The 18,475-nt window shown below is 38.3% G+C and overlaps 2 pseudogenes; both read right to left on the bottom strand.

The window, feature by feature from the left end:
- Window positions 1–1,165: 1,165 nt before the first annotated feature.
- Window positions 1,166–3,727, bottom strand: LOC148716436 (uncharacterized; annotated as a pseudogene).
- Window positions 3,728–4,383: 656 nt separating this feature from the next.
- LOC148716437 (uncharacterized) lies at window positions 4,384–11,730 on the bottom strand (annotated as a pseudogene).
- Window positions 11,731–18,475: the final 6,745 nt, after the last annotated feature.

Genomic DNA, 18,475 nt, shown 5'->3' on the forward strand with positions numbered 1-18,475 from the left:
CAACTTTCTAATTTAGCGGAAATAAAAGCATGAACTAAGATTTCAGTGTCTTTTTGTGAGAATATCTTAGGAATATATTTTAGATATATTCCTAAGATGAAGAGGACAAGTTTTACATGTGGCAGTGACATGTTCGACAATAGTCATTTCTTGATCTAAGACAACTCCAATGTTCCTAGTGGAACCCACAGCCACTGTTTGTTCATATGATACATGGATGGCCTCAATAGGTGGGTGTGGGAAATGGCTGGCATTCAGAATAAGTAGCTCAGTTTTTCCTGTGTTTAGCTTCAGTTTGTTTTATACTAACCAGGAATCAACATGACTCACACATGCTTCTATACATGCTAAAGATGACTGTTGCTCAGCTGTAATGGGCCTAAAAGCAAATTAAAGTTGGGTGTTGTCAGCGTACAGGTGAGACTTGAGACCATGATACATTATCGCCCAAAGGGGAGATGTCCAATGAGTACAGGATCGGTCCAAGAACTGACCCCTGTGGAACACCAAAATGAAGGTCTTTGACATCAGATTTTACACCATCAATCATCACAAACTGCTTTCTATTGGGAAGGTAGGATTCAAACCATTTCAATACCTGTCCTCTAAAACAAAAGTGATTGCACAGTCTATCCAAGAGAAGTCTGATGGATGGTCTCAAATGCATTGGACATGTCTGACAGAAGGAGCGCAACACACTTGTTATCATCAGTTGCACAAAGGATATCGTTCTGTACTTTCACTAAGGCTGTCTCAGTGTTGTGTGGGTGTTTGTACGCTGACTGGAATGATTCGTCTGGATCATTGTCAGTACTATAGTTCTTCACCTGAACTGCAACAGCCCTCTCGATGATCTTGCTCACAAACTTCAAATTAGAACTGTATAATATCGTCAAAGTTGGCCAGGAAGCTCCATCACAATAGTGGTTTACATAGAGGTCCTAAATACTAGATGTGTATTATATAAAAATACAATTAAAATATAGAAATTTGAGCTAAAATCGAAATATAAAAATGATTACAACATATACACTGCAAAAATTAATTTTAAAAAATACTTAATTATAAAAAGCAGAAAAAGACACTTCTTAAAAATTGGCAAACTTACTGAGTTTCTTACAGTTCTCTCTAACTCATTGAAGTCTTTGAAACAGTGATACCGCGAGCGATGTTTTCCTCAATTGTATTTGATTTTGGGTAGCTTTATAGTATCGTTATTGCGCGTATTGTAGGAGTGCATATCACTCTTTCTTACAATTGCTAGATTTCATACGTTGGGAAACTGGAATCGAGTTTCCTTGTTTGCCGGACGGAAGTGCCGCCATATTGATAATGGCGGACAGAAAGAACACTGGATGGCACTGGAACTGTGCCAGTGCTTTATGTAAAAACAATTTCCGCACAAAAGGTGTAACTTATTACACGTTACCGTCCGACCCTGAACTGTGAAAGGGCTACGAAAAAGTTCTTATGAACGAGAATGTAAACTGGCAGAAACATGTAATTTGCAGCGCCCACTGGAGCACAGGAAGAAAATCTAAAGATCAATTACCAGACGTAATTTGTACACAGGAGTATGCTGAAAAAAATAGCGAAAGAGTACTCTAAATTTCCAACTGTCGAGCTGAAACGAAAACTTTATTGTGCTAGGAGATTGCTGTCTTCCACGTCGTCCAACGTGAACTGTACTCCTAGAAAAGCTACTACGAGGAGGGCGCCACTTCCTCCGCCTCCAGTCAAAAAAAGACGAATTTCATCGGAGAAACTTCATGAGGAAAATGCCGCTTTAAAATGTCAAGTTGAAAAGCTGACGAAAGAGCTGGACGAGAAAAGGAGCCGTATTGACAGTTTGCATCACGAGTTCACAAAACTTCAAACAGAGCTGAGTGATAATTGACAGTATTATCAACAGGAGCTTGCTGCAATGAAAATGGCAATGGAAATGAAAGAGTGTAACTATCAATCGTTCAAGCAACTCCCCCAGAAATTTTTTTTTTATGACTGGTTTAACAAAAACTGAATTTGATTGTCTTTTTGAATGTGTAGAACCTTTCCTGGAGACAATAATTTATCAGACTGCAAAGACAGTGAAAATTCATCACATCTCAGGAAACTAGACATGAAAACAGAACTCGTGTGTTTTTTAACTTTTGCTTAATAAAAATAAATTAAGGTGAATAATTTAACTTACCAGTAAGCTCAGAAAAACTCTGAAGAGCTTCCTTTTCATAGCTGTTGCCTATTTAAAAGTTCTTAAATTTCTTTGGTCTGCAGATGCGTTCATCTACTTTATTAGGAATACAGAACCACGATGAATCAAATTCCTTGTTTCAGCAGAATCCCAACAGAGATGGTAATTTGCTGGCAATAATTACTCCAACACGGGTTGTCAGCCACTCTGGGGTACCCTGAGCCACATCAATGTACTGGTTGGTTCTTAAACTGGGTTTCACTTCTTTTAACTCTGGGATCTTGACAGTTATGATTTTATCCTGTGACTCTGTCAGCAAATTTAGCAATGTTTGAGATTTTTCAGGACAAAAGAAATTTTCATTACATACTGAGTCTGTAGAAGTGTAATAATCAGTGCTTATATCTTTGTTTGATTTGTTGGCATTTGAAGTAAGCAATGCACGGTGCCAGATATCTTCACTCTCTGCTGTAAATGTTGGTGTTAGAATACTTTCATCATTAGTGAGCATTTTCTTTGCATAGTCATGCTCTTTGTGTATAATTTCACTTAAATAAGCACTTCTGAATGATAGGTGGGAATACAACCAAGATTGTTTGATTCCATACTTTTGCAATGTCTGAAGAAAATGATTTGATACGTCCACAGTACACTTTGATATCCCATCTGATACTTTAGAGCTCATTTGTGAAACATCTCTCTTGAGCCAGTCACTTTGGTCTCCTCAAGAGTCAACCTTTCCCGTGAAGAAGCAATCTTCTTTTTCTGTCTTCTTTGTATGTTAACCACTTGCCTTGCTGATCTCGCGTTCCTAAAGTATTTTAACCGAATATGACAAGCAGTCGTGATTTTAGATTTGCTACATTTTGTTGGTCGGTGCCATTTCTGTAATTTCTTAGTACAGGTCAACGACAAAAAGATTTCGTTAAAATGTGTCAAATGTTCGAGCTGAAGAAGTATTACAATGACATGACAACAAAGACCACATTTCCCTACCGGGCACTCACAAAAACCCTTAAGAGGAATATTGTTGACGAAAAGGAGAGTAGCTGTCCGAGTTACTTCCGATGAAAAGCTTTTTAAAATCTTTGATTTGACGAATAGTTTGTTGCCATCCTTGAGAGCCTTTATAGTTTTCATTCTTCTTGATGAGAACATTCTTTGAACCTTTCGAAACTGCTCTATCATTCCCTGCCGTTTGGACTATTGGTATTTTTTGATAACTTCCTTTTGAACTTTCGGGAAAAGCAGACTGTCGCACTTCCATCCAGCTGTAGGTGGTGGAATATCCTCCCTTGAAAGAGGTGTTGAAAATTTTTATTCTTTACAAATGCTGTTTACCCTCCTGTCAAATAAGTCTTCGTCTTTAAGTGGAAGCAATCGTTTTATCAATTCCTTCTTCGTTCCAGATGTTTTAATTTGCAGCTCTTGAAAAAATTTCGCTAATGTTTGGCTGCCAAAGGATTCAAGAGAATCATTTTCTTGAAGAGCTTTTTTGAATCCTTCTATACCAAAATTTTTCGCTTCCACCGCCATTGATTTTTTTCTCCACTTCCGTCCGGCAAAGTGCTTAACTAGTTTCAGTCTCCCACGGTATGAAATCTGGCAATGACCAAAGAATTATTAATTTCGCCATTAGTACACTTGTATGCATATATACATCGATGATATTTCCTACGCTCTTCAAGATTTGGCCATCTCAAGACTGTTAATGCATCAGTGTATGAGGAGTGAAGTGATCTATCTAATATCAACTTAGCTGCTTTGTTTTGCAGAATTTGCAATTCCTTTATTAGTGTGACATTGTCCTTGACACCCCAGACTAAATCAGCATAATCAAAAATAGGCCGCACCAAGCTATTATAAAAAAGTAACCGAGCATTATAAGGTAAATAATACTTAATCCTACGTAAAAGACCAAGGTTATTATTAACCTTACATGAAATATACTCAACATGGTTGGACCATGTAAAAGTTGAGGACAACGTAACTCCCAAATATTTCAAACTAGTTACAGAATTTATATCAGTGTCAAAAATAGATAATGAGAAAGAGGAAATACTAACAAGTTTCCTATTACTACCTATAATCATGGATTTCGTCTTAGTAAGATTCAAAGTTTGCTTATTTCCATGTAGCCACTGGGCAACTTGCAAGAGATCATCATTCAGTGCCTCTTCCAACAGGTGTGGCTACTTAGCAAAGTAGTATAGGACCGTGTCATCAGCATACAAAGTCACCTTGCAATTATTTATAACCAGAGGAAGGTCATTATTATAAACCAAGAAGAGAAGCGGTCTAGGAATACTCCCCTGTGGCACCCCAAATGTCATCGGGAGCGGGTCAGACATAGCATCACCACAGGAAGTCCGCTGTTTACGATGACTCAGGTAGGACTTGAACCACTGTAGCGTGCTCGGCGAGACACCGATAGCCGATAATTTAGATAACAAGATCTTATGGTTAATGGTATCGAATGCCTTGGTCAAATCTGAGAACACTGCACCACACAGTTCTCCACTCTCCATATGCAGTAGGACCTCATCTGCAAAACTGGCGAGAGCTGATGTTGTAGACAGTTTAAAACGGAAGCCAAATTGTTTGTTTGAAATGAGGTTATTTGAATTTAGAAAGTCATAGTGTTACGAGGATCGAATTATTTTTACTGATTCTGTCACGCAATCCCAGACTTTTCTAGAATTATCTATAATCTGTAATATTCCAGAAACTTCTTTCATGTGACTCAGCAGTTTCCAAAAATAGTACAACTTGCAATACGCCATAAATAGTAATAGAACATTCTAGATAACTAAATTAAATGTATAAAAGCTGGCTTGTGATATACAAAAAAGATTTGTCCGAGGGCTTACCCTCGTGGCTTGCTGACTGAAGTTGTGGAAGCTATGATGTGACGAGGCTATGACCTTTTGACCTTGCGATATCCGGAGAGAGGAAAGAGATGAAAAAGACGATAGTCGAGAGAGGAAGAAGATAGAGAATACAGAGTTTACTATGGAGTCCTCCGGAAGAGTTTGTGTACAAGGAAAGAATGCGATAAATCAAGAAAGCCAAGCGCTGTGGTCTTCAGTCGGCGGATGTTGGAATTGGAAGTTGATCAAGACGACGAACACTTACACGGCATGAAGGATTGTAAGCCTGCTTTATGAACTGCTTAACTTAATCTTTAACCTAAGTAAATTAGAAAATGTAAAACTAATTAAATAATAGTTAAAATGGGTAACTGCTTGTTGTTACATTTTTGTTGCGTGCCATATATCGTACTCGGGAGTCTATTTTCATATATGCTTTGTTAGCGGACATTTGTTGGTCATTCGTGCACGTAACAAAATTGGGGGCCTGTCCGGGAAAAAATTCCTGTCCGGGAGACATTTCCCTGTCCGCGAGTCATTTCGCTGCTTCGCAGTCATTTCCTTGTCTGGGAAAATCTTTTATTACCTACTAGTTATTTCTTTTCTGTCCGCTTCGTACTTTTGTTATTGTAGTGACATGAGCAGTTACTTACAGTAATTGGTGATCCTCGTAAGAATGTAGTTAAGAACTATTTCACCCTGTAGTTTGAACCATCCAGTATTATTGACAGTTATCGTTGCTTGTATGCCCAGAGTTAAACAATTTACAGTTGAAGCGATTCAAAGGTTGTATTGAGGACCTAGGTGGTCAAAGTCCGAAGCTGTTTGCGAAGTTATTAGAGTGACGAGTTAAGTCATTGAGGTAGTGCGAGAGGAAGTATTGTGAGTTTCTAATAGTGCTCTAGAGAGAGAGAGCACTGATCAATGTGTTGGGATGATATTTCCATTGTTTGCAGGAATGCTAGTATTGTTGTGATCTTTTGTGATCACGAGTCATGTAAGGAGAAGTGATAGTGTAATCACGGTTTTAGGGCATAGGATGTATTGTAGGATTACTCCAAGAAAGTTCATCCTTCGGCTAAACTTTCTTTTGCTGAAGGGGGAGGGTGTTATGAGGATCGAATTATTTTTACTGATTCTGTCACGCAATCCCAGACTTTTCTAGAATTATCTATAATCTGTAATATTCCAGAAACTTCTTTCATGTGACTCAGCAGTTTCCAAAAATAGTACAACTTGTAATACGCCATAAATAGTAATAGAACATTCTAGATAACTAAATTAAATGTATAAAAGCTGGCTTGTGAGATATACAAAAAAGATTTGCCCGAGGGCTGACCCTCGTGGCTTGCTGACTGAAGTTGTGGAAGCTATGATGTGACGAGGCTATGACCTTTTGACCTTGCGATATCCGGAGAGAGGAAAGAGATGAAAAAGACGATAGTCGAGAGAGGAAGAAGATAGAGAGTACAGAGTTTACTATGGAGTCCTTCGGAAGAGTTTGTGTACAAGGAAAGAATGCGATAAATCAAGAAAGCTAAGCGCTGTGGTCTTCAGTCGGCGGATGTTGGAATTGGAAGTTGATCAAGACGACGAACACTTACACGGCATGAAGGATTGTAAGCCTGCTTTATGAACTGCTTAACTTGATCTTTAACCTAAGTAAATTAGAAAATGTAAAACTAATTAAATAATAGTTAAAATGGGTAACTGCTTGTTGTTACATTTTTGTTGCGTGCCATATATCGTACTCGGGAGTCTATTTTCATATATGCTTTGTTAGCGGACATTTGTTGGTCATTCGTGCGCGTAACAATAGTATTGGAAGTGGACGTCTTTTTCCAGTATCTTACTCATCGTTGGCAGAATAGAAATTGGGCGATAATTTGGCGCATCTGTCCTATCTCAAGTTTTGAAAAGTGCAGCCACTTTCGAGCATTTCCATATTTCAGGAAAATTGCCAGTGCGAATAGAGAGATTCAGTAACTTGGTGATCGAGGGACAAATATGCAATATAAAGGACATGATTAATTTCATTGCTGCCGTGTATAACTAAACCAGTATGCTTAATATTTATAGGATTTATACTTTTTCATCCTACTTTAATTATTATGATAGTTTTACAGCCTGATAATGAGACATTTACAAATAGCTATTGCATGTGAACTAGTCTTTAGAATTACTGTAATAATTAAATCAGCAACAAGGGGAAAAAATTTAAATTTAAAGACGTTAATAATTATGTAGCTTATAGGAGCAATGTATTTGTATACAAACCAAGGAGACATCAGGGAAGTCATAGACCTAAAGGGGGCTCTACTGGTAAATACAAAGTACATGCTAAGTTGGTTGCTAACTTTTATGGCTGCCAGGATCATTCCATCAAGAGGAGTTTTTCCATTTGTCCCCTTTATCTTAGATATACGTTGAATCTCCTTTGGAAAGAGGTTCTCCAAGAGATTCAAAGCAATTGCTGAAGCTGAAGGAGAGTGCTTGACAGTGTTGTCAAAACACTCTCTACTTGTTTTGACACCTAACTTGGGGTCTCCAATGATTGCTGTCAAGAGAAAGAAAAAGCTCAGACTTGAAATGTTAATTGTTATTGTTTGGCTACTTAATTCCGCATGTTTTATCATAGTACTTTGGTTGTGGTACGTATAAGCTTCTTCTTCCTTCCTACCACCACCACTCTCCAGAGTTCACTCAATTTGAAAATTAAAGAACAAAGTTTTCTGATTGCCATCCATGATAATGTGTATGTTTTGCTACTTTAATTTAACAAACGAAGATGAAGATTTATAAGAATTATATATTGTCAGATGGACAAACTTCTGTATACATTAGACAGGTGGAAAATATTTATGAGTCATTCAGATTGTTATATACCAATAATTATACTGCCCATGAATTGTTGAGTGCATGTCTGCTTAATATGCATTAATTCTATACTTAATTTAGAAAACATACCCATGTCATTCTCAGAATGTATAGGTTCTGTTTCAATGATGGCTGAATTGTTGTCTTATGAAGGTTCACTGAGGCTATCTTGATCTTCAAGGTAGTCAGCATCGTTCTTAGTATCCTGTTTATCATCAATCCCTGCATCATTTATCAGAGTACTTGATGGCTGCACACTAGTTCTTGATTTGGGAGTTGAGCACAGGTTGGGAAGGCTGCAACCATTAAAACTCTTCAGTGAAAGACTTGGTGAGGCTGGTATCTCTGTGCTGTCACCAGATTTATTTACAAAAACTTGCACAGGGAGTGAACGATCCTACAATAATTATCATTTATGAACAAAAATTAATTTAAGGTCAAAATAGCTTGAAATTATATACCATAAGTATCTCTGATTTGTGAAAACCAAAACCTGTGGACATAGAATATGTAGGATGGACATTTGTTTCATTCCTTGTGAACAAATATGTGGAATCTTACTTTGCATTCCTCAGATTTCAGCTTTGAAATCCTCTGCTATGTAGTTGAGGTAGAAGCATTTTGTTTGCTTGCTTTTTATATAATCCTTTCATTCACATGATTTCAGGATGTACTTTCTTGCTCATTATTTTAACTTGACAGCTTCAGTACAAATTATTGTAAAAAGAGTATTAACCGGTCAAATATTCTTTACATACCTTTTTCTTTTCTATCTTTTTCAAAATTCTCTCCAGACTTGGCAATTTTCAGCAACCCTATCCTCAAGGCTTTTCAGGGAAGACCTTACTTGCTTCATAAAGTCGAAAAGCATATCCTGCGGATTAAAATGAATTAGATTTAAGTTTCATTTCATTTTCTCGTAATCACATTGAAAAGTATCCTTCAGAACCTTTTATGAGCATGTGTACACTGCTAAATGCATCTATTTATAGTTAATATATATAGCCATAGTGGAGGCGCAGTGGCCTCATGGTTAGTGCGCTCGACTCCGGATCGAGTGGTCCGGGTTCGAGCTCCGGCCGGGACATTGTGTTGTGTTCTTAGGCAAGACACTTTATTCTCACAGTGCGACTCCTCACCCAAATGTATAAATGGATACCGGCAATTTAATGCTGGGGGTAACCCTGCAAGGGACTGGCATCCCATCCAGGGGGGAGTAGAAATACTCCTAGTCGCTTCATGCTACGGAAACCGGAGTTAAGCACCGGCCTAATGGGCCACTAGGCTCGTAAACAGACTTTTACTTATATATAGCCATAACTGTAAGACGTATGTGCTCATACCATGTTTTCATCCGAGAATTTCAGTAACTCTCTTGTTTGTTCTAAATTGTCTTCCTGTTTGGCATTTTCTTCCTCAGACTTTTGCTTGTTTGCTGATCGCTTAGCAACCTTTACCTAAGAAAGCAACGATTCAGTTTGTAAACTGACCATAACTTTGGTTGAAATGAAGTAAAGTTTTATTAATTTCCTTTGCCTTCTATTCACTTTACTTTTCATTGACAATTCTTTTGTTAATTGGGGATGTGATAGTTAAATGAAAATGATCATTTGCTTGACAAAGGCTTCTATAAGGTTGATTTGATTACTTTGCCTTTTTACTCACTTTTAATGTTTATTGACGTAAGTTAGTTTCCTTCACCTAGTTCTTTTCTTAAGAATACAATAAGCGGATTTTATAATTACCTCTTTGTCGATGCTACTGGTTGGCCTTTCAATTCGGCGTTTGGCGGTCTTTTTGACATCTTTTTTCGCGGACCGCTTCTTTTTTCTTGTGGAACTAACCTCCGCATCTGAGATGCCAAAAAATATTTCTAGTTTGAATTGAAGCTTTTCTACGAACTGTCACAAGGTTGATTTTTTAAAACTTAAACCTCCTTGAGTACTTTCTCCTTTGAGTTATATATAAGCTTCAATGATAAAGTTAAACCATAAAGCTTTTGAAACTTGTGAAATGGACATCAAACGCCAAACGCTTCATCATCTTTACCTAAGAAAGCAATGATTTAGTTTGTAAACTGACCATAAGCTGACCATAAGACATCAGCTCTCCGGAAAAGCTCTGATTGATTTGGTCAAAGTGCTACGTGCTTTACTGCCTGATGGTCACAAATTTGGTACCTCTGCATACTCACAAAAGAAGTATTTTGCTGATCTTTGCATTTTCAGCATAGTTAACGAAGAAAACTGAAAACCAAGTCCAAGCAGTAAGCTCAATTACATGTAGGACTAAGCATGTTTAGCCTTGAAGCGATCAATGAAACTGTCGCATGAAATTTGTCTTACCTCCAATGTGTTCTACCAGTTCAACATCCAATTCTTCATCTGGCTCCCGGCGGCTTTGTAGGATGTCCTCTACAAGAACCGAATCGTTCCTCACTTCAGTAACTCTTGCCTCAAAATAGTTTCTTTCCATCTCATCTGCTGTTTTCCAGTAGCACGAAACTACTTGGCCAACGTGAAAACTATAATTAGATAGATCAGTGCCATCAGTGCTTGAACGTTTTCCTCCAGCTTGATTTTCCAAGATTCGGTCACTTTTTCTGTCACTCCGTCTTGAGTAAACCTTATTTTAATGAAAGGCTTCCTTTTCAGCCAGGAAGGAGCGCATCTTTTTCTTTGAGGACGCTGCATTATCAATCCGAAAAGCCGCTGCGAAAGGAGAAACTCAGATGATGACCACAAGATACATAAAGCACCGCTAACTGAAGGCGTACAGCTATAGCGTGTGAGGTTTGTCCAACCACGAAACTCGACCCAGGACTACCGCTTCAAGTTATTGTCTTGTTTTCGCGCTCAAATTGATTACTTGTTCTCACTCACCAGTTTTGTCAACATGGCGGAGAATAGAAAGAAACGGAAAGCTTGGGTTTATTGCAAAGAGGTAAAAATTCCGAGAACTACAACTTGGAGAAGCAAAACAGTCAGACAGGATAGCGTTTTGAGTTCGGATTCAATGATCGCAAGATCACCGACGGACACAAGTACTCAATATTCTTGCGGTGTGTTTAACAATGTGCCTTGTTTAAATTATTATGAAAACGATCCGTCATCAGATGATCCAGTGGATGAGTCTCTCAAATTTCTATCGGGTGCCATATAGGACAATATTATGTGCCCAAAAAATAAAATGCAAAAGTTACGTATATATGGCATGGATGAAATAAATATATGAATAGAATATATGTTCAACATATATATGGCATGGACCAAGTCAATATATATGGTACTGAATAAATAAATATATGACATAGGACAAAAGTAAGAAAAATATATACGGCTATTGTGCCCGTTATCGCTTTGGTCAGCGGCGTTATTTTGGAAAGCGGGAAAACTTGGCATCTGATCGAGGAATCGAATAATTATGGCGAACTCTACTCCCACTGTCGACTTACTTGTTCGCCAGATTATTGATCATCCTCAATTCAAAGAAGCCTTTCAAGCTAGGTCTTCCGATAGTTCAAGTTCAAACCCTGAAACTTCAACTCAAACAGCAGTTTCTGCTGGGAGCAGGAATTCAGGAAGTTAGCCGTTCTCAAAGTGGAGGAGCCTCGAAGCATGCAACAAATATTTAGAAACTGACTTCTTAAGCCGATGATTTCTTCGTACAAGAGATAAAGTGGCTCAAGTAAGCTTTCGCCAGTGCTTTGCACCTCGCACTCAAATATGAAACACCTAACAACGCACGCATGATCATCTAATCGGCGTTCAAAATACTCCAAGACATTGATGTTTTCAGAGTGAAGATTTCTACGAGCTGGACGAAAAAGGGATGGAATTGAGCTCTCGAAAAATTGCTCTAAATCATCAATCCTGTCACGGACCGCCGTCTTATTTTTATCAATCTTCCGCTGACCAAATTGACAATGGGCACAATAGCCGTATATATTTTTCTTACTTTTGTCCTATGTCATCTATTTATTTATTCAGTACCATATATTGACTTGGTCCATGCCATATATATGTTGCCCATATATTATATTTATATATGTATTTGATCCATGCCATATATATTTAACTGTTGCATTTTAATTTTTGGGCACAGAATATTGTCCTGTACGGCACCCCATAAATTTCTTATCAATGTGGAGAGCAATTCAGTCACCTGCAGCGATGAATCTCAAAGCAGTTCAGAGGAATCCGAGGGTGAAGCAGACCAAAGTGAATCTGGCTCAGACAGCGAATGTGACAGCGAACACGACAATGAAACAAGCAACCCTGAAACAAACGATGAAGATATCAGGGATGACAGTATACCGCTATACAATGGCGCTAGAGTGTCAAGACTCGGTGCACTGATTTTAGTGATGCTTTTTAGCTTAAGACATCAGCTCTCCGGAAAAGCTCTGATCAATTTGGTCAAAGTGCTACGTGCTTTACTGCCTGATGATCACAAATTTGTCGCCTCTGCATACTTGCTCAAGAAGTATTTTGCTGATCTTTTTGGCGAACCTGCACCAATTAGGCACTCATACTATGGGAACTGTCTCGGTAGAATACGGAACGGTCAAGCACAGTGCTTAAAAGCTAATTATCAGAATTCGAAGAAAAAGACGGAATACTTCTTGGAGCTCGACTTACGCAAATGTTTGTGTCAGCTGTATAGAGGTAAATGAAATGAACTGGGCTTTGTCTAATTTAGTTTCCTTATTTCTAATCTGTATCCTCTGTAAAGTTCTTCCGAGTTAAAATTTTTTTTCTGTTTCTATTGTGGCGGGTTGTTTACTATAGGATGAGGTTGAGCAAAATGTGATTTTTCATTGGCGAGCAGATCAATTATTTGCCGAAGCCGAATGCTGTGGCAGATACACTGACAAATCACAATGTTTTGGAATAACGGCGTTGAATCATTGTTTCATCATTGGACATAATCATATTTTAACCACTCTCTGGCGGCTCAGGATAACGATCTACCTTATTTTTTTCACACAAGAGCATATGGTTACAGTTACGTTTATAGCAAAGACGGTACTTTCTCGCATGAACAGACCGTTATCTTGTAGGCAGTTATTTGTAGGTCAAAAAAAGGAAGGAAAAATGTATTGAATTATAAAACATATGAAGTCAGTTATCTTAATATGACATCCCTGAATTGATACGAAATCTGATTGTTAATTGACGTCTAAGAAATCTTGCTGGTGTTACTCAAACAGATGCAGAGTTTATCAAATTGCTGGGATATCGATTTGAGAATGATTTCCTTGCCAGCAACGACATTTGTGACATATTCATTGGACAAGAGTACCGTAAACTTATGCAGCCTGGTTTCTTACTTGGCAAGGACAAACCACTGAACATCTCCTCCTCTTTCAATACTGACGGTGTTTCACCTTTCAAGTCATCAAACAAGCAAAACTTCTGGCCAATTTTTCTGGTCATCAATGAACTTCCTCTCATACTTAGGTAAGAAAGATTAACAACCATAATTCTTACTTTTGAATATGAACTCTGTAATTATCTCAACCCAATAAAGAACAACAAACAATGGTGCTTTCTTCTGAGCATGATAAAGGTATAAGTTGTGGTTAAATATTGTGTATCGTAACATATGAAAATGAGTTTAAAACAAAGAAAAACACAAATTGAAACAAGGATAAAATTGAACTACAACAAATACATAGTATATCAACTTAAACTAAACTTAACATGTATTTATTCTGTCTACTGCTTCTTGGCAAGCTCTTGCAGCACAGCCACTAGTGCCTGGTTCTGTTGTTGTTGTTGCTGCATTATAGTAATTTGCATCTGGCTAAGCTGCTGATGTTGCTGCTGCTGGAGGTTAGGAAACATTGTTCGCTGCTGCTACTGTTGATGAATCAGTTGCTGTGTCATTTCCTCTTGCTGCTTTTCTTTGGCACACTGCTCTTTTTTTTTAAGTTCGAACTCTTCTTGCCTGATTTTGAATTCTTTTTCCGACTTCTCCCTCTGATATACCATGGTCTCTGCTGTAACAAGCGAATGCAACAAGCTTATGTTGATCACGTTTAATAATCAGTACCCTTGAGTTCACTTACAACGAGTATCGGTCGTAGCCGGAGTCCATGCATGCACACACGAGGTCCTATTGTCTATTGTGTAAAACGATCCGCGCAAGTTACATAATTAACTCACATCTAATCACGTGCGAGTGTGTCCTTGTTACATCTGCTCCAGATCTCCTTGTTCTTTTCTCCTCTTTTATGGGCCACTTTTTTTCTTGTTTCTCCAACTTTCTTGAAAGCCTTGACTCTTATATCCCTCCACTTGGTTTTTCTCTTTCTCTGCGCTGGCTTTTCTTCCCAATGGTTTGTGGCAGCACCATTGCCATTTGGGAGATGATGATAATGATAATAAAAATAGTGTGCTTAAAAATTGACCTAGTTTGGTTTCTTCAGAGTATCTAACAGTCTTGCTTCAACTTCTCGCTTGATTACGTCCATCAGTTCTTCACTTTTCCAAACAGCTAGTACTCTTCATTTCTCTAGCAATTCCAACACAAACTTCATTGGGGAACCTAGAAATAGTCACTGAAATTAGTATACTGCCGTATCGATCAGAGGCAACGCCCAGCGAAGGCAAGCTGCAATGTGTACGCTGATTTTGTCGAACACAAATCTCAAGGAGTTGGAATGTTCAGGTGTCGAACAGCTTGGTAATTTCAACAGTTCTTCCATGTGCACGGAAATTATTTGCTGCGTTCTTCCGAATCTCTCATGTTAAATTTCGATTGCATCATTGCAATTCGCTTTCTTCAAAGATAAACTTTGAATTGCTCGAGATGCGGGGCCTTTGAGGAGGGAATTGAGATACTTAAGTTTATCGATGGGAGAAATTGCTTCATTTTCATGTACTTACTGCTGACTTGAACGATTCCCAAAAGCTAGTCTACTTAGTAGCATCTCCTCTAAACCTCGGTAAGATTAACTTGGGTAACTTCACTTTGGCTTGAAGCACTGGTTCATACATTGTTCTTGGAACTACGCGGGGGAAACCTTGACTTGGATTAATTTGGTTTTCTTGCGTGCTAGACTCATTCTTCCATTTTGTTAGAGCATCTTGTATGAATTTCTGACCTGCAACCACCCTTTCTAGGACCTTCTCTGAATCTTCTATTTCGTTTTGAATGGTGTCAACCTCACATAACAACAAAATGCTCTGGTCAAGGTCCTCAACCAGTTTCAATTTGTTCCCAAGTAAATGATGTAATACATCTAACTGTTTAACTTGTTGGTTATCGAGCATACCTCATGTTCCAAGTATGCCGTTTGTGTCAGTGCTATAAGATATTAAAAGTTAAATAAAACACTGACTAAAAATTTGTCTTCCTCATAGTGCATTTAAAGATTTACAAGAGGAGGGCAGTGTTGGTGAGGAATGTAATGCAATGAAAGTTCCTGGAGTAAATAGGTGCCATATCTTTTCATGATTTTAAGCTTAAAAGTAGAATTCTATAATAAATCTGTTGGGCCACTGTTAGCCAATGTAACATGTTAGCCAATGTAACATGTTAGTATGGCTGAGATACAATCACATTCCCCAATACCAGTGGGGAGATGTCCTACTGAGTTGTAATGTAATGTAATGTAATGTAATGTGATGTAATGTAAACTTTATTTATAAATGGAGAATCATCAGCTAAGCTAAAGGTAAAAACTAAAACTATTACAACTGTTTTACGTGATTGCCGTGTGGGAATCCGATATCTCAAATACCTTCTTAATACCCCGTTTAAACTGCCCAACAAAACCAACACTTTTCAAATCTTAGGGCAAGTTCTTCCACAAACAAGCCCCGCTATAACAAAAGCTTCGTTTCAAGCAATTAGTATTTAGCTTGGGCAGCGAGAGTTTTTCCTTCAAGATTACCTAAGTTATAATCATTAACATGGCGTTGAGGGAAGAGACATTGAAGATATTCTGGGGCAAGTTCATTCAATGTTTTATACATAATTAAAGCATTCTGTTTTTTTACGACGAAGAGACGTACGTACAGCTTCTCCCACTTAAGCATCGCTAGAAGGAGGTTGGAGCTCGTATCAAAAGGTGATTTAGTTATTACTCTGGCTGCGCGATTTTGTAATTTTTGTAATTTGCCACTCAAATAGCCACTCATACAATCCCAGACCGGGCTGCAATAATCAAAATGTGGTAATACTAAAGCATTATAAATTTGAACTGCAACATCCTTCGAAATAAAAGGTCTTACACGTTTTAATTAACCAATGGCTGAAGAGGTTTTCTTACAGACCTCGTCAACGCGTTTAGACCAAGAGAGTTGAGCATCAATGGTAAGACCCAGAGATTTAGTATGATCAACTCTCCTGATCGTCTTGTCGTCAATATTGATATCAGTCTCCTCACATTGGGCATTCAATCTCTGCCTAGATCCAATTATCATTAATTCACTTTTCGCCACATTTAAACTTAATCTGTTGGTTCTCAGCCAACGGGTAAGGTTGTTAAGTTCAGAGGTCACTGCTAGTTTAAGATCAGCTACCGACAGTAGTTATATATATGCCAATTCCGGCGCATTTCCGTCAAATCTCAGTCAAATCCCGTTTAATTCCCATAAATTACCAGAAAAAATCCATAAACTATCCGCACATTGATGAACAGCCCCTCAGCTCCATTCTCAATGAAATAAATTCAATTTTAAAAAATTTTTAATACCAGGCTAATTTCAGTCAAATTTTAGAGGGTATTTCTGGCGCATTTCGGCTAATCTCTGTTAAATCTCTGTTAATTTCCGTTAAGTTACCATAACTTAACGGAAACGGCTCTTATTCTATTCTATTTTTGAATAAGAGCCCTTCTGGATCAATTCTAATGAAAATAAATTTATACTGAATAAATACTGGATAAATTCCTGTTAAAATTCTTCATCAACAACATCAGTACCATCTTCTTGAAAATGTCCCAGTGTGTGTGTGTTAACTCTGTCTGGAAGAATGAATCGCTTGTCATCGTCTGCGGACAAGGCGACTTTGTTGATCTCTTCCATATACATCACATGCTTTCGACTCCGTAACGTGTTCATTTTCCGAAGCTGTTTTCCACCGCCAAACAGACACCTCTTATAATCATCAAAGCTGATGGTACTCTCTACCACTCCTGTCTTTACTCCCTTACACTTCTTCTTCTCATCTCCATCATCAAACATTTTGTAGCTGTAAAGCTTCGCTCTCAGACCAACAAACTCTTCAATGATTTTTCCCCCAGCCTCATCCTTGAACTTTCCAATAACTTTCTTGTTTACACCGGTTGGTATTCCAGAAAAATGATCTTTCGAAATGTTGCTCGTGTCAAACAGACGGTCCACATCATTGATAATATCTTTGTAGAAATCTTCAGTCTGAATCTCATAGCAGAGACTGTCTGTGTCTGTGAAGAGAAGCTTTGCTTTGTCTCCATACTTGGTTTTGATGTAGTTGTAGTGAAAGTCGTACATCAATGTCTTACTGATATCGAGGATACTCATTCCGAGATATAGCGGTTTGTCGAATTCAATTAGAGTCTTTCTCATATGAATTGCACATAGATTTTCGGAGAATATGGTACAATGTTTGAAGTTGGGCTTCTTTACCAACTTTGCTGCCTTATCTTCTGAGTTGACAAGTCTCACATCAACTCGGTTCCGAATGTTCTCCATCGTCTTGCCATATACAGAATTGTTCATGAGTTTGAAAAAGTCCTTCTCAAAATCGTTGTCAGCCTTGGCTCTCAACTCTGTATTCAAATCGATGTACTTTTTCATCCAAGGACTCTCTTCAAACCTGATGATGCGGTGAATCTTTCCAATCTCTATTCCAAGACTCCTGTAAAGCTTCAAAGTCTCGTGATGAATGATGTACTTCTTTTTACCATAAAAGGTACAGACCAGCTTTTTCACTTTCTCAATCAACAAGTTCTCAGGAGCGAGAGGGTAGTCGTTAAAGTGATCGTGTTGTTCATCTTTGACAGGAAGCAGATCAACCTCAAGAATGCAGGGAAAATTCTCCCATTTTCCAAAGTCTTTTTCACTGACCCATTTGAAACCATGCGTCGGCAGACTCTTACTCATCGCCCAACCGTAGAGGTTGTTTGCATCGAGATACGTAATAAACTTTGAAGGTTGAGCAGGGTCAAACCTCGCCCCCATGTATTTGTTGTTGGCTTGAGAATGTCTTGTTGAAATCATTGAGATACCACCACGAATACCTTTCTCAAACATATGCAACATGTTGATATCACTCAACAACTCAAGCTCTATCTCAGTCATCTTGAGACAAGCGTCCCAAGCCAAGCCTGGTGCGGTTTTTGCGGATAAGGTTATACTGGTGTCATCAGCAAACATTCTCGGCGCAGCATCCCGCAGGGAGTTAGGGAGATCGTTAATATACATTAAAGAAAGTAAAGGACCCAGAATACTGCCCTGCGGTACGCCACAAGTGACAGTGCTGGCAGTCTACAGATTGCCATTGACATTACACCTTTGGGTCCGACCACTTAATAGTTGTTGCC

The sequence above is a fragment of the Stylophora pistillata genome, chromosome 14, assembly GCF_964205215.1.
Source record: "Stylophora pistillata chromosome 14, jaStyPist1.2, whole genome shotgun sequence".
Classification (NCBI taxonomy): domain Eukaryota; kingdom Metazoa; phylum Cnidaria; class Anthozoa; order Scleractinia; family Pocilloporidae; genus Stylophora; species Stylophora pistillata.